Source organism: Somniosus microcephalus, chromosome 22 (genome assembly GCF_052327205.1).
Source record: "Somniosus microcephalus isolate GS21.2 chromosome 22, FLI_Smic_1.0, whole genome shotgun sequence".
NCBI classification, from domain to species: Eukaryota; Metazoa; Chordata; class Chondrichthyes; order Squaliformes; family Somniosidae; genus Somniosus; species Somniosus microcephalus.
Window position 1 is genome coordinate 53,559,043 of NC_141008.1, and position 13,420 is coordinate 53,572,462.

The 13,420-nt window shown below is 48.1% G+C and overlaps 1 protein-coding gene across 4 annotated transcripts in view; it reads right to left on the reverse strand.

Moving 5' to 3' along the window:
* dph1 (diphthamide biosynthesis 1) overlaps positions 1-13,420 on the reverse strand; it is a 583,177-nt gene that overhangs the window by 544,928 nt on the left and 24,829 nt on the right. The gene's annotated exons all lie outside the window — the stretch shown is intronic.

Genomic DNA, 13,420 nt, shown 5'->3' on the forward strand with positions numbered 1-13,420 from the left:
ACCTAGATGGTTGTCCTGTGTTATAAAGCCTTGGCCTTGTCACCTAGGGTTCCAATTTAACAAAGCAGAAAGGTTTCGGACAAAGACAAGAGAGAGACGGGACAGAAGATGGAATGAGTTGGATTTGATGCTGTAAGAACCTGTCTCGAGGTGAAGCAGAGAGTTCCGGCAGACTGGAGATACCCAATATCTCCTCAAAAGCAGACAGGAGAAGGGTGACCCTCTTTGAACAGAAAGATTGAGTAGAATGGGCCGATATTTTCTGCAGTTTAGAAGAATGAGAGGTGATCTCATTGAAAAGTAAATTTGTTTTAAGGGCTTGACAGGGTAGAGGGGCTGAGACAACAACCGAAAACGCTGGAAACACTCAGCGGGTCAGGCAGCATCGCGGAGAGAGAAACCGAGTTAATGCTTCAGGTCGATGACCCTTCGTCAGAACTGGAAAAAGTTGGAGAAGTAACAGATTTTTAAGCAAGTCTGGGGCAAGGAAAGGGAGGTGGGGAGGAAAGAACAAAGGGAAGGTCTGTGACAGGGTGGAAGGCAGGAGTGATTAAAAGACAAAAGGGATGATGGTGCAGGGCAAAGGAGATGGTAATAGGACAAGTTAAGAAACAAAAGACAAAAGATGACTCATCTAGAGGTGTAAATGTCAATGGCAGAATCATCAACAGCTGCCATGTGAGCGAGAAAAGAAAACATAGGGGCCAAGGTTATAGTCTGAAATTGTTGAACTCGATGTTGAGTCCAGAAAGCTGCAAAGTGCCTGATCGAAAGATGAGGTGCTGTTTCTGTGGTTGTTTCAGATTTCCAGCATTTGCAGTATTTTGCTGTTGTAGAGAGGCTAAGAGGCTGTTTACTGCTGGCTGGAGAGTCTAGAACTAGGGGTCACAGTCTCAGGATAAGGGGTTGGCCATTTAGGACTGAGATGAGAAGAAATTTCTTCACTCAGAGGGTTGTGAATCTTTGGAATTCTCTACACCAGAGTTCAGTATATTCAAGACTGAGATTGATAGAGGGAATCAAGAAATATGGCAATAGGGCAGGAAAGTGGAGTTGAGATAGAAGATCAGCCATGAACTTAATGAATGGCGGAAATAACAACAGAAAATGCTGGAAAAACTCAGCAGGTCAGGCAACATCCGTGGAGAAAAATTAGTCAACATTTCGGGTCGAAGCCCTTTTTCAAAACTGGAAAGGAAATAAAATAGATCGAAGGCAGGGCTGCGATAGAACAAAAGAAGTGAAGAGACATTAAGAGGTATTCAAAACCAGACGAGATGGTAATAGGACAAGTGGAGACAAAAGACGGCTCGGATTAGGTGTGAAGTGTACTGGCAGGATGAGAGACAGCTGCCATGTGGGAGAGAGAAAAAAAAGGAGGGGGTGGAAGGGAAGACCCAAAACAAAGGGGTGGAAAAAAAATATAAGTAAAAATGTAATGGGGCCGAGGTTATGATCTGAAATTGTTGAACTCGATATTGAGTCCGGAAGGCTGCAAAGTGCCTAATCGGAAGATGAGGTGCTGTTCCTCGAGTTTACGTTGAGCTTCCGTGGAACAATGCAAGAGGCCAAGGACGGTGAGGTCAGAGTGGGAATGGAGCGGTGAATTGAAATGACAGGCGACCGGAAGCTCGGGGTCTTATGAAAGTGCAGGAGATTGTGAAAGATAAAGGCCCAGAAATTCGGGTCTCCATGGGTGAGTACGCACGGGGTACTCACCCGTAAGCCCAATGGATGTGCCGGTTTCCTGCATGCACGGGAAACCGGCACTTCCGTTCCCCTGAACGAAGGGGTTAAGAGGTGGAACGCGTGCGCAGGGGAGGCTGCGCGTGCGCATCGAACTTAGGTGGGTTTTTTTTTTAATACAGGTTTTCCCAGGAGGGTAAGTCTGCAGAATTTACACATATAAAAAGCAGGCGTAAGGTCTGCTTTCTACAAGGTATTAATTAAAATTAAAACATTTTTTCCACAGGTTTAGTATTTTTAAATACTTTAAAGAAAGGTAAGTTTATTTTTAGCCCCGATAGAAAATAAAATTATTTTTTTCAAAAATTTATATTATTGTTTAAAATAGTTATTTCATGTAATTTATAGTTTATTTTAAAAATTTGATTTTTAAAAAAATTTATTTGAAGATTTAGTGATGTTTTGGGGCCCATAGTATTTCTAAGTTTTGACAGCTCTTCCTGTCAAACTTATGAATGAAGCATTCCCTGCTCCGATTGGCTCCCCATGGCCCACGTGATCCCAGGGGACGCATCGAACTAACTGTGCCCCGGGATACGCAAACACTGCGTGCCGGCAGCTGGAGCAGGCCCAGGATCGGAATTCCACGGGGGCCCACAGCACAACAGCCGGCGCGCAAGGTAAGTGCAGGTCGGGGGCTTACACCCGCGGGAAGCCTCCGACCCGAATTTCTGGGCCAAAGAGTCTTCAAGGAGCAACCTGGCATTATAACTGCCCCATATCTGCCCCAGCTCAACCTGAATTCAGCTGGGCAAGACCACAGGCAACTAATGTTGGAAATCCACTCAACAGAAACTTCAGAGATAATTATGCAGCTTTAAGCCAGAGAGTTGAGCACACAAATCCAGGCCGAACATCCCAGTGCAGGTCTGAGGGAGTGCTGCACCTTCAGAGGTGGTATCTTTCGGATGAGATATTAAACCGAGGCCCCATCTGCCCTCTCAGGTGGATGTAAAAGATCCCACAGCAGTATTTTGAAGGAGAGCAGGGGGATTCTCCCCGGTGTCCTGGGCCAATATTTATTCCTCAACCAACATCACTGAAACAGATTATCTGGTCATTATCACACTGCTGTTTGTAGGGGCTTGCTGTGTGCTAATTGGCTGCCGTGTTTCAACAGTGACTGCACTTCAGAAAGCTTCATTGGCTGCAGAGTGCTTTGGGACGTCCTGAGGGCGTGAAAGATGCTATATAAATGCAAATCTTTCTTTCTTTAACACATTAGTACTTCACAGTTTAGCTGCACTTCAGTGTTTTGAAATTCCTGGATATCGCAATGCAAAAACAAAGCACAAGCTAGTTATTCTGCCACCTCAGAAGAGTACATACTGTATTAAGCTATGGACACAATAAGGCAACAGGTGAGAGGTTAAAGAATCCAGAAATAAGGGCATTCCCCTGGAAAAAGGAGCAGGTGCTTTTTTTTTATTAATTTCTTTCCCCCCCCCCCCACGATCCCAACCCACTAGTCATCGGGTTCCAAGGCAGAAATGCAAAGCCTGCCCACACCAGAGACGTTTCCATGGCTACTGTCATTGCCTCTCGGCAAGCACCCAGCAGGGGCCACAATTTCAGTGGAGCAAGATGCAGATCAGCATTTCCTCCATGCCATCAGTTAGGAATATCTGCCTTTCAACATGGATGCTCCACTAAGCAGCCAAGCTAAGAAGTGACAAAACCTACTACTACTTGATGATGGAAACATCAACTCCCCCACTCAAACATCGACACGCCCTGATTGGAACTCAACCAGTCACATTTCCTGGGCTATTCATCTGGACTACAGATAGATACACTTTACAGGAATGATTACGAGCTACAATCACAAGGCTATTTATGCATTATGGTCATTAAATGAACACTCCATGACGAGGTCCGACAACAGTCTCGTCCTTGAGCACTCACCTGAACAGCATCCAATTAAAAATACATTGCAAGCAGCTCCTCTCCTGGTCGACTGCCCTCTCTGAAACAGGGGCCAAATCTCCACAGCGTTTTCAACAACAAGGAAAGCAATAACCAACAGGGGTCCTTGGCACTTAAAAGCCCAGCAACAAAATGCCCTGACTCGGTACCTGGATTTTGCAATTAGGTTCTTCAAATATTACTGTGCAATGGCATTAGCACACTCTCGTGAAATCCCTTTGTCTGCTATTTTAATCAAAGGCATTAACCAGTTTATTTTAAACAAGTTAAAATAACGGGTATACAAACGCTCTGAGTTTTTGAATGCCATTAATTGAAGAACATAGTTTCCGACCACTGATCTCACTCGCCAAAATGGCGGAAACGTGATACGTCTTCACTGACAACATTCACTTGTTTTTTTTCCACATATAGAGGGATTTTTTTTATAATTAAAAACACACACATTTTAAAAAAAATATGAAACTTATGAAGATCATAGAATCATAGGATCGTATAGCACAGGAGGCCATTCGGCCCATCGAGCCTGTGCCGGCTCTTTTCGAAAAGCAATCCAGTCAGTCCAACCCCCCCCCCCGCCCCACCACTCTTTCCCCATATCCCTGTAATTCTTTCTCCTTCAAGTACTTATCCAATTCGGTTTGAAGGCTACTATTGAATCTGTATCGCCCACCCTATCAGGCAGTGCATTCCAAATCCTAAGCACTCTGATGTCAGGAAACAACAAAAAAATCACATGCCGGCCCCAGGTTTCCATTCTCGTGTTCCACGGCTACACCTGCACCAATTATGTACCTTCAACAATACGCACTGCCTCTCAGAGATATGTCCCAACAGGGTACAATGCCTAAAAGGTTCTCACGATGAGGATCATCCTTGTAAAGCAACAAAGTCTGTTTCTGCTATATTTCTAATTAGCAGCTGTGTATAAGAATATTGCGCTAATTATGGTTCCTGCACCGATTTACCTTCAGGTCCTGGGGGAGTCGGTAAATTAGTGGATGCATCTTGTTTGTTGCTACTTTTGGTCTTCTCTTTACAACTAACTGTTTGTGCGTGTGCCTTGCTTCCACCGCCGTGAGGGACGGGAGTGCGTGTTCGAGGCTGGGGGTCAACTGAACATTTCAAAACTGAGATTGATAAGGTTTCTGTTCGGAAAGGGTATTGAGGGTTTTATGGAACCCAAGGCGGGTGGATGGAATTACGGTACAGATCAGTCACGATCTAACCGAATGGCGGCGCAGGCTTGAGGAGCCGAATGGCCTGCTCCTGTCCCTACGTGCCACCTTTAGCCTCGGAAGCAGTGCGGAGAAGGGGCCACGAGATCAACCGCTAGTGTTAGGGAATCGAGTTATGAGGTACGGCTAGATTAAACTCAGGCACTTCTGCCTTGAAAGGCAGCAAAGGAGGGGGAACCTACAGAGGCATTTAAGACGGTGGAAAATGTGAACGCTGACCACTATTTTAAGTTAAAGGATGATGTCCGTACGAGGAGGCAAACTGGTAAAAGGCAAGCAATGGACTGATTGATGCCTTCTTCACGCACAGAGTGATTTGAACTTAAGAACATAAGAAATAGGAGCAGGAGTAGGCCATACGGCCCCTCGAGCCTGCTCTGCCATTCAATAAGATCATGGCTGATCTTTTACCTCAACTCCACTTTCCCGCCCTATCCCCATATCCCTTGATTCCCTTAGTGTCCAAAAATCTATCAATCTCCGTCTTGAATATACTCAACGACAAAGCATCCAGAGCCCTCTGGGGTAATGAATTCCAAAGATTCACAACCCTCTGAGTGAAGAAATTTCTCCTCATTTCAGTCCGAAATGGCTGACCCCTTATTCTGAGACTATGGTCCCTGGTTCTAGACTCTTCAGCCAGGGGGAAACAACCTCTCAGCATCTACCCTGTCAAGCCCTCTAAGAATTTTATGCGTTTCAATGAGATCCGCTCTCATTCTTCTAAACTCCAGAGAGTATAGGCCCATTCTACTCAATCTCTCATCATAGGGCAACCCTCTCATCCCTGGAATGGCCCACGGGTGGGGCAGTGGAGACAATGATGGCTGGAATCATTAAAGAGGGAATTACTGGTGGATGGGGGGGCGGGGTAACTGTACATGTCTATGGCCACCCTGACCTGTACTTATCTTACATAGAATCAACAGCACAGACACAGGCCATTCGGCCCAACAGGTCCATGCTGATGTTTATACTCCACACGAGCCTCCTCCCACTCTGCCCCTATAGCCCTCACGTATACATTGTCTTCTTTTTTATAGTTTATTTTGATGAGTAAGAAAATTCTACATTTTCAAAGTTGCAATTGTCAAAAAAATTGCAAAATATTCTATACATTTCTCTAATTTTAATTTGTAATGTTCTCCATTAGATATTTACCCGTCTCTCCCTCCTGCCCTTCTAATGTCACATTGGGCCGTAATTTGCGGCCCCTACTGAGGTGCGTATGCACCAGTCAGGGCCGCGCAAGTTCCAGGTTTAGGCATGCGAAGACAATTGCAATGTCATTTACATCTTGTAATTTGACAGGTTACAAGAAGTTAAGCGATTTAAAAATTTTTTTTTTTATTGGTTTCCATTGTAAGTTATTTTATTTCCCTGCCCCTCCCAACGATCAGATCTTCCGACTCCGATATGATTCAGCTTAGATTACTGTACTAAAGCAGATGATCTGGTCATTATCATGTTGCTGTTTGTGGGGCCTTGCTTTGTGTGAATTGGCTGCCGTGTTTCCTACATTACGACAGTGACTACACTTCAAAAGTACTTCATTGACTAAAGCGCTTTGGGATGTCCCGAGGTCATGAAAGGCGCGATATAGTCTTTCTTACTTTTCTTTCTTTCAGAAGGTTGCCAGTTCAGGTGTGCACACAATCTAGGCTGACATTGAGGAAGAGCTGCATGGTCTTTTGGATAAGGGGTTAAACCGATCTGGCTGTTCCAACGTTTCAGGTGGAGTTAGGGATCCCACGGTGCTTTTTGAAGAGCAGCAGGGAATTCTCCTGATGTCCTGACCAACATTCCTTCCTTAAGTAACACCACCAAAAAAAACCAGATTCATTGGTCACTCAACTCATTTTTCTTTGTGGGACCTTGTTGGGCACAAAATGGCTGTTATGTTTGTCTACATAACAACAGTGACTGCACTCGAAAACCGATTGGTTGTGTTTTTGAGATGCTTATGAGAAATCCCATAAGTCATTTGGCACAAGTTTCAGGTTTGCCTGAGATACTCTCTCAAGTTAAGCAACACTGGTCACTCCTGCTAGGCCAGTAATAAAAAATGCATCAAACTATACCCATTAGAAGGCTCACAACGCTATCTGGTCAGGCTTTTATCGTTTAATCTGGCGGTTCGCTCTTAAACAGGGAATCCATCCACCCCCGATTCCCTTACCGGATCAGCCTAGATTGTGTGCTCAAGTCCTATTCCTCATGGACTGGAAATTAGCAGCTGACCTCTGACCCTCTCCCTATCCCAGGGATTGGTCAGTCGGCCTGCCAATTAAACCAGCTGCTGCGCCCCTGGATGTGGTCCCCTAGAAACTGGCTCCTGCTACTCTCAAAATGGATGGCACCATCAGTGGCACAATAACAGCACTATATAAATGCAAGTTCCATAGTATTACAAAGTATTTACAGTACAGAAACAGGCCATTCAGCCCAACAGATCTGTGTCAGTGTTTATGCTCCACACGAGTCTCCTCCCACCCTTCTTCATCTCACCCGATCAACATACCCTTCTATTGCTTTCTTCGTCATGTGCTTATCTAGCTTTCCTTTAAATGCATCTATGGTATTCGCCTCAACTGCTCCTTGTGGTAGCGAGCTCCACACTCTAACCACTCTCTGGATAAAGAAGTTTCTCCTGAGTTTCCTATTGGATTTATTAGTGACTAGCTTATATTTATGGTGGAAACACTTTCTCTATGTCAACCCTATCAGACCCTTTCATAAGGTCTATCAGGTCACCTCTCAGCCTTCTCTTTTCTAAAGAAAATAGCCCCAGCCTGTTCAATCTTTCCAGCATTTATTGCCCATCCCTAATTGTCTTCTTGAATACAACTGAGTGGCTTGCTAGGGCAGTTAAGAGTCAACCACTTTGCTGTGGATCACATATAGGCCAGACCGGGTAAGGATGGCAGATTTCCTTCCCTAAAGGACATCAGTGAACATTACGCCAGCTTTTACCAGGCGTAAGAATTTCACAGGCATTTGCTGGGCAGAAGTTGGGCAAACAGCCCAACTCTCCGCCCGCGAATGCCCTTTTCCCGGGGATGCGTTGGATCTGCCAGGAAAATTCTTGACACATCGCAAGTTCCGAGTTTTCACGCTGCAGTACTGCAGGCCTTCCTCCCCCTGTTAAGGGGGAGGTGCCTGCAACAGCGCGATCCCCGATCGCGAGTGCCGGTAAATGAGCCCGGCACCAAGGAGAAGTGCCGGGCTCTCGGGAAACAGCTGGCAATGCTGCGGGGGGGGGGGGTGGTTAGGAGGCCGGGGACAGAGGTGCTGGCAGGCAGCCGCCGAAAAAGCGGCCGCCCCGCACCTCCACCTTAACTTGCGCCGCTGCCGGCACAGTAAGGCCCCGTGAACCGGGCGCAGGTAGCGAGCGGCGCAACTGCGCCGTTCGCTACCAAATATCGCGAACGGGGCACGAATGGGGCGCTGCGCACACCGATGACGTCATCGGTGGCGGCACAGCGCAAATGCCTAATGCCACCATTAGCGCCCCTACTGAATATCGGCGGAGACGCAGCCAGTGGCGCTACAGCCACTGACTGCCTCTTTAGGCGCTAACAGGTGGCGCTACTCACCCAATTTCTCCCCCTAAGAATAAAACCGGACGGACCACCCGGCATCGACCTCAGCACCGACTACGGACACAACAACGACAACCCTGCAAAGTCCTCCTCACCAACATCTGGGGACTTGTGCCAAAATTGGGAGAGCTGTCCCACAGACTGGTCAAGCAACAGCCTGACATAGTCATACTCACAGAATCATACCTTTCAGCCAATGTCCCAAACTCCTCCATCACCATCCCTGGGTAGGTCCTGTCCCACCGGCAAGACAGGCCCACCAGGGGTGGCGGCACACATGTATACAGTCAGGAAGGAGTGGCCCTGGGAGTCCTCAACATTGACTCCGGATCCCATGAAGTCTCATGGCTTCAGGTCAAGCACGGGCAAGGAAACCTCCTGCTGATTGCCACCTACCTCCCTTCCTCAGCTGATGAATGAGTACTCCTCCATGTTGAACACCACTTGGAAGAAGCATTGACAGTAGCAAGGGCACAGAATGTACTCTGGGTGGGGGACTTCAATGTCTATCACCAAGAGTGGCTCAGTAGCACCACTACTGACCGAGCTGGCCGAACGACATAGCTGCCAGTCTAGGCCTGCGACAGGTGGTGAGAGAACCAACATGAGGGAAAAACCTACTTGACCTCGTCCTCACCAATCTACCTGTCGTAGATGCACCTGTCCATGACAGCATTGGTAGCAGTGACCACCGCACAGTCATTGTGGAGACAAAGTCCCGTCTTCACACTAAGGACACCCTCCATCGTGTTGTGTGGCACCACTGTGCTAAATGGGATAGATTCAGAGCAGATCTAGCAGCTCAAAATTGGCCATCCATGAGGCGCTGTGGGCCATTAACAGCAGCAGAATTTTATTCCACCAAAATCTGTAACCTCATGGCCTGGCATATCCCTCACTCTACCATTACCATCAAGCCAGGGGACCAACCCTGGTTCAATAAGGAGTGTAGAAGAGCATGCCAGGAGCAGCACCAGGCGTACCTAAAAATGTGGTGCCAACCTGGGGAAGCTGCAACACAAGACAAGCTACAGGAAACTTTTGTTTAACCGGCACCTAAATATCCGGAATTCTCAATGATGGTGAAGCCCAGCATGTGAGTGCAAAAGACAAAGCTGAAGCGTTTGCAACCATCTTCAGCCAGAAGTGCCGAGTGGATGATCCATATCAGCCTCCTCCTGAGCCCCCCCATCACCACAAAAGACAGTCTTCAGCCAATTCGATTCACTCCACGTGATATCAAGAAACGGCTGAGCGCACTGGATACAGCAAAGGCTGTGGGCCCCGGCAACATCCCGGCTATCGTGCTGAAGACTTGTGTTCCAGAATTAGCCGCACCTCTAGCCAAGCTGTTCCAGCACAGCTATAACACTGGCATCTATCCGACAATGTGGAAAACTGCCCAGGTATGTCCTGTCCACAAAAGGCAGAACAAATCCAATCCGGCCAATTACCGCCCCATCAGTCTACTCTCAATCATCAGCAAAGTGATGGAAGGTGTCGTCGACAGTGCTATCAAGCAGTACTTATTCACCAATAACCTGCTCACTGATGCCCAGTTTGGGTTCCGCCAGGACCACTCTGCTCCAGACCTCCCGGATGCTTCTCCTCCACTTTGTGCGGTCTTGGGCCAGGGATTCCCAGGTGTCGGTGGGGATGTTACACTTTTTCAAGGAGGTTTTTAGGGTGTCCTTGAAGCATTTCCTCTGCCCACCTGGGGCTCTCTTGCCGTGCCGGAGCTCCAAATAGAGCGCTTGTTTTGGGAGTCTCATATCGGGCATGCGGACAATGTGACCTGTCCATCAGAGTTGATTGAGCGTGGTCAGAGCTTCGATGCTGGGGATGTTGGCCTGAGCAAGAACACTGACGTTGGTGCGCCTATCCTGCCAATGGATTTGCAGGATCTTGCGGAGGCAGCGTTGGTGGTACCTCTCCAGTGCTTTGAGGTGCCTGCTGTACATGGTCCATGTCTCTGAGGCATACAGCAGGGCAGGTATCACTGCTGCCCTGTAGACCATGAGCTTAGTGCTGGGTTTGAGGTCCTGGTCTTCAAACACTCTCTTCCTCAGGCGACTGAAGGCTGCACTGGCACACTGAAGGCGGTGTTGGACTTCGTCGTCGACGTCTGCCCTTGTTGACAGTAGGCTCCCGGGTAAGGAAAGTGGTCCACGTTGTCCAAGGCCTTGTCGTGGATTTTGATAATCGGGGGGCAGCACTGTGAGGCGGGGGCAGGTTGGTAGAGGACCTTTGTCTTACAGATGTTTAGTGTAAGGCCCATGCTCTCGTATGCTTCGGTGAAGGTATTTACGATGGTTTGGAGTTCGACTTCCGAGTGAGCGCAGACGCAAGCATCGTCTGCATACTGTAATTCGACGACAAGAGAACAACTGAGGAACAACAAGGCCTCAGGAGCAGGTGGAATCCCCGCCGAGGCATTGCGGAGAAGCACTACTGGCGCGAATTCATGAACTAATTTCTCTTATCTGGAAGGAGGAGAGCATGCCAGGGGATCTCAGAGACGCCGTAATTGTGACTATCTTCAAGAAAGGTGACAAGTCCGATTGCGGCAATTACAGAGGAGTTTCCCTGCTATCTGCCACAGGGAAAGTCATCGCAAGAATCCTCCTCAATCGCCTTCTCCCAGTGGCCGAAGAGCTCCTCCCAGAGTCGCAATGCGGATTCCGCCCACTAAGGGGCACAATGGACATGATCTTCACCGCACGTCAATTACAAGAGAAATGCAGGGAACAGCACCAACCGCTGTACATGGCCTTCTTTGATCTCACAAAGGCCTTCGACACTGTCAACCGTGAGGGATCATGGAGTGTCCTCCTCAAATTCGGCTGCCCTCAAAAGTTTGTCGCTATCCTCCGCCTGCTTCATGACGACATGCAAGCCGTGATCCTGACCAGCGGTTCCACCACAGACCCAATTCACGTACGAACCGGGGTCAAGCAAGGCTGTGTCATCGCACGAACGCTCTTCTCAATCTTCCTTGCTGCAATGCTCCATCTCACCCTCAGTAAGCTCCCCACTGGAGTGGAGCTAATTTACAGAACAAACGGGAAACTGTTCAACCTCCGTCGCCTCCAGTCCAGATCCAAGGTCGTCCCATCCTCTGGCATGGTTTATCATCATCCTCGCCTCTAAATCTCTCCCACCCTTTCTCCGTAACCTCCTTCAGCCCTCTGATTCCAGTTTCTTATGCAAACCCCCCCCCCCCCCCCAGCTCTTCATCCTACCATTAGCTGCAGAGCGTTCAGTTGCCTGGATCTTACTTGATGGAATTCTCTCCCTGCTTCTTTAAAATCTTCCGTAAAGCCCACCTCTTGAACCGAGCTTTTAGTCAGTTCCAAGTCTCTCACCCCTAGCTCAGTGTATTTTCTGTATGCTTCTCTGTGAAGTGCCGATTGATTTTTAAAAAATATATTAAAGGCGCCACGTAAATGAAGATTATGGTCGTAAGTTACAAAACCACCACCCACTTGACTCCGTCTGAGGTAGCAGTCTGCATTGGCTACAAGGACAGGTTGGAGAAGCTGAATTTTCTTTCATTAGAGCAAAGGTGGTTGGGGGGCGATTTGATAGAGGTGTACAAGGTTATGACGGGTTTGGATAGGCTAGACGGGGAAAGGCTGTTCCCACTAGTTGATGGTACAAGGACTAGGGCACATAAATTTAAGGTATTCGGCAAGAGATACAGGGGGATGTGAAGAAAAACTTTTTTTACGCAGTGAGTGGTGAAGACCAGGAACTCGCTGCCGACGGAAGTGGTGGAAGCGGAGACACTCAATGTTTTCAAGGGGAGACTGGATAGGCACTTGAGGGAAATAAACTTGCAGGGCTACGGGGATAGAGCGGGGGAATGGGACTGACTGGATTGCTCTGCAGAGAGCCGGCACGGACTCGATGGGCCGAATGGCCTCCTTCTGTGTCGTTATAACTATTACATTACATTCTACATTACAGCCTTGGTCCAAACATGGACAAAAGAGCTGAATTCCAGAGCTGAGAGTGACTGCCCTTGACATCGAGGCAGCATTTGACCAAGTGTGACATCAAGGAGCCCTAGTAAAACTGAGGTCAATGGGAATCGGGGGAAAAACTCTCCATTGGCTGGAGTCATACCTAGCACAAAGGAAGATGGTTGTGGTGGTTGGAGGTCAATCATCACAGCCCCAGGACATCGCTACAGGAGTTGCTCAGGGCAGTGTCCTCGACCCAACCATCTTCAGTTGCTTCATCAATGGCCTTCCCTCCATAAGGTCAGAAGTGGGGATGTTCGCTGATGACTGCACAGTGTTCAGCGCCATTTGCAACTCCGCAAATAATGAAGCAGTCCATGCCCGCATGCAGCAAGACCTGGACGACATTCAGGCTTGGGCTGATAAGTGGCATGTAACATTCACGCCACACAAGTGCCAGGCAATGACTATCTCCAACAAGCGAGAGTCTAACCACCGCCCCTTGACATTCAATGGCATTACCATCACCGAATCCCCACCATCAATATCCTGGGGGGTCATCATTGACCAGAAATTTAACTGGACCAGCCACATAAATAATGTGGTAACAAGAGCAGGTAAGAGGCTGGGTATTCTGTGGTGAGTGTCTCACTTCCGGACTCCCCAAAGTCTTTCCACTATCTACAAGGAACAAGTCAGGAGTGTGATGGAAAACTCTCCACTTGCCTGGATGATTGCAGCTCCAACAATACTCAAGAAGCTCGACATCATCCAAGACAAAGCAGCCCGCTTGATTGGCACCCCATCCACCACCTTAAACATTCACTCCCTCCACCACCAGTGTACCGTGGCTACAGTGTGTACCATCTACAAGATGCACTGCAGCAACTCGCCAAGGCTTCTTCGGCAGCACCTCCCAAACCCGCGACCTCTACCACCTAGA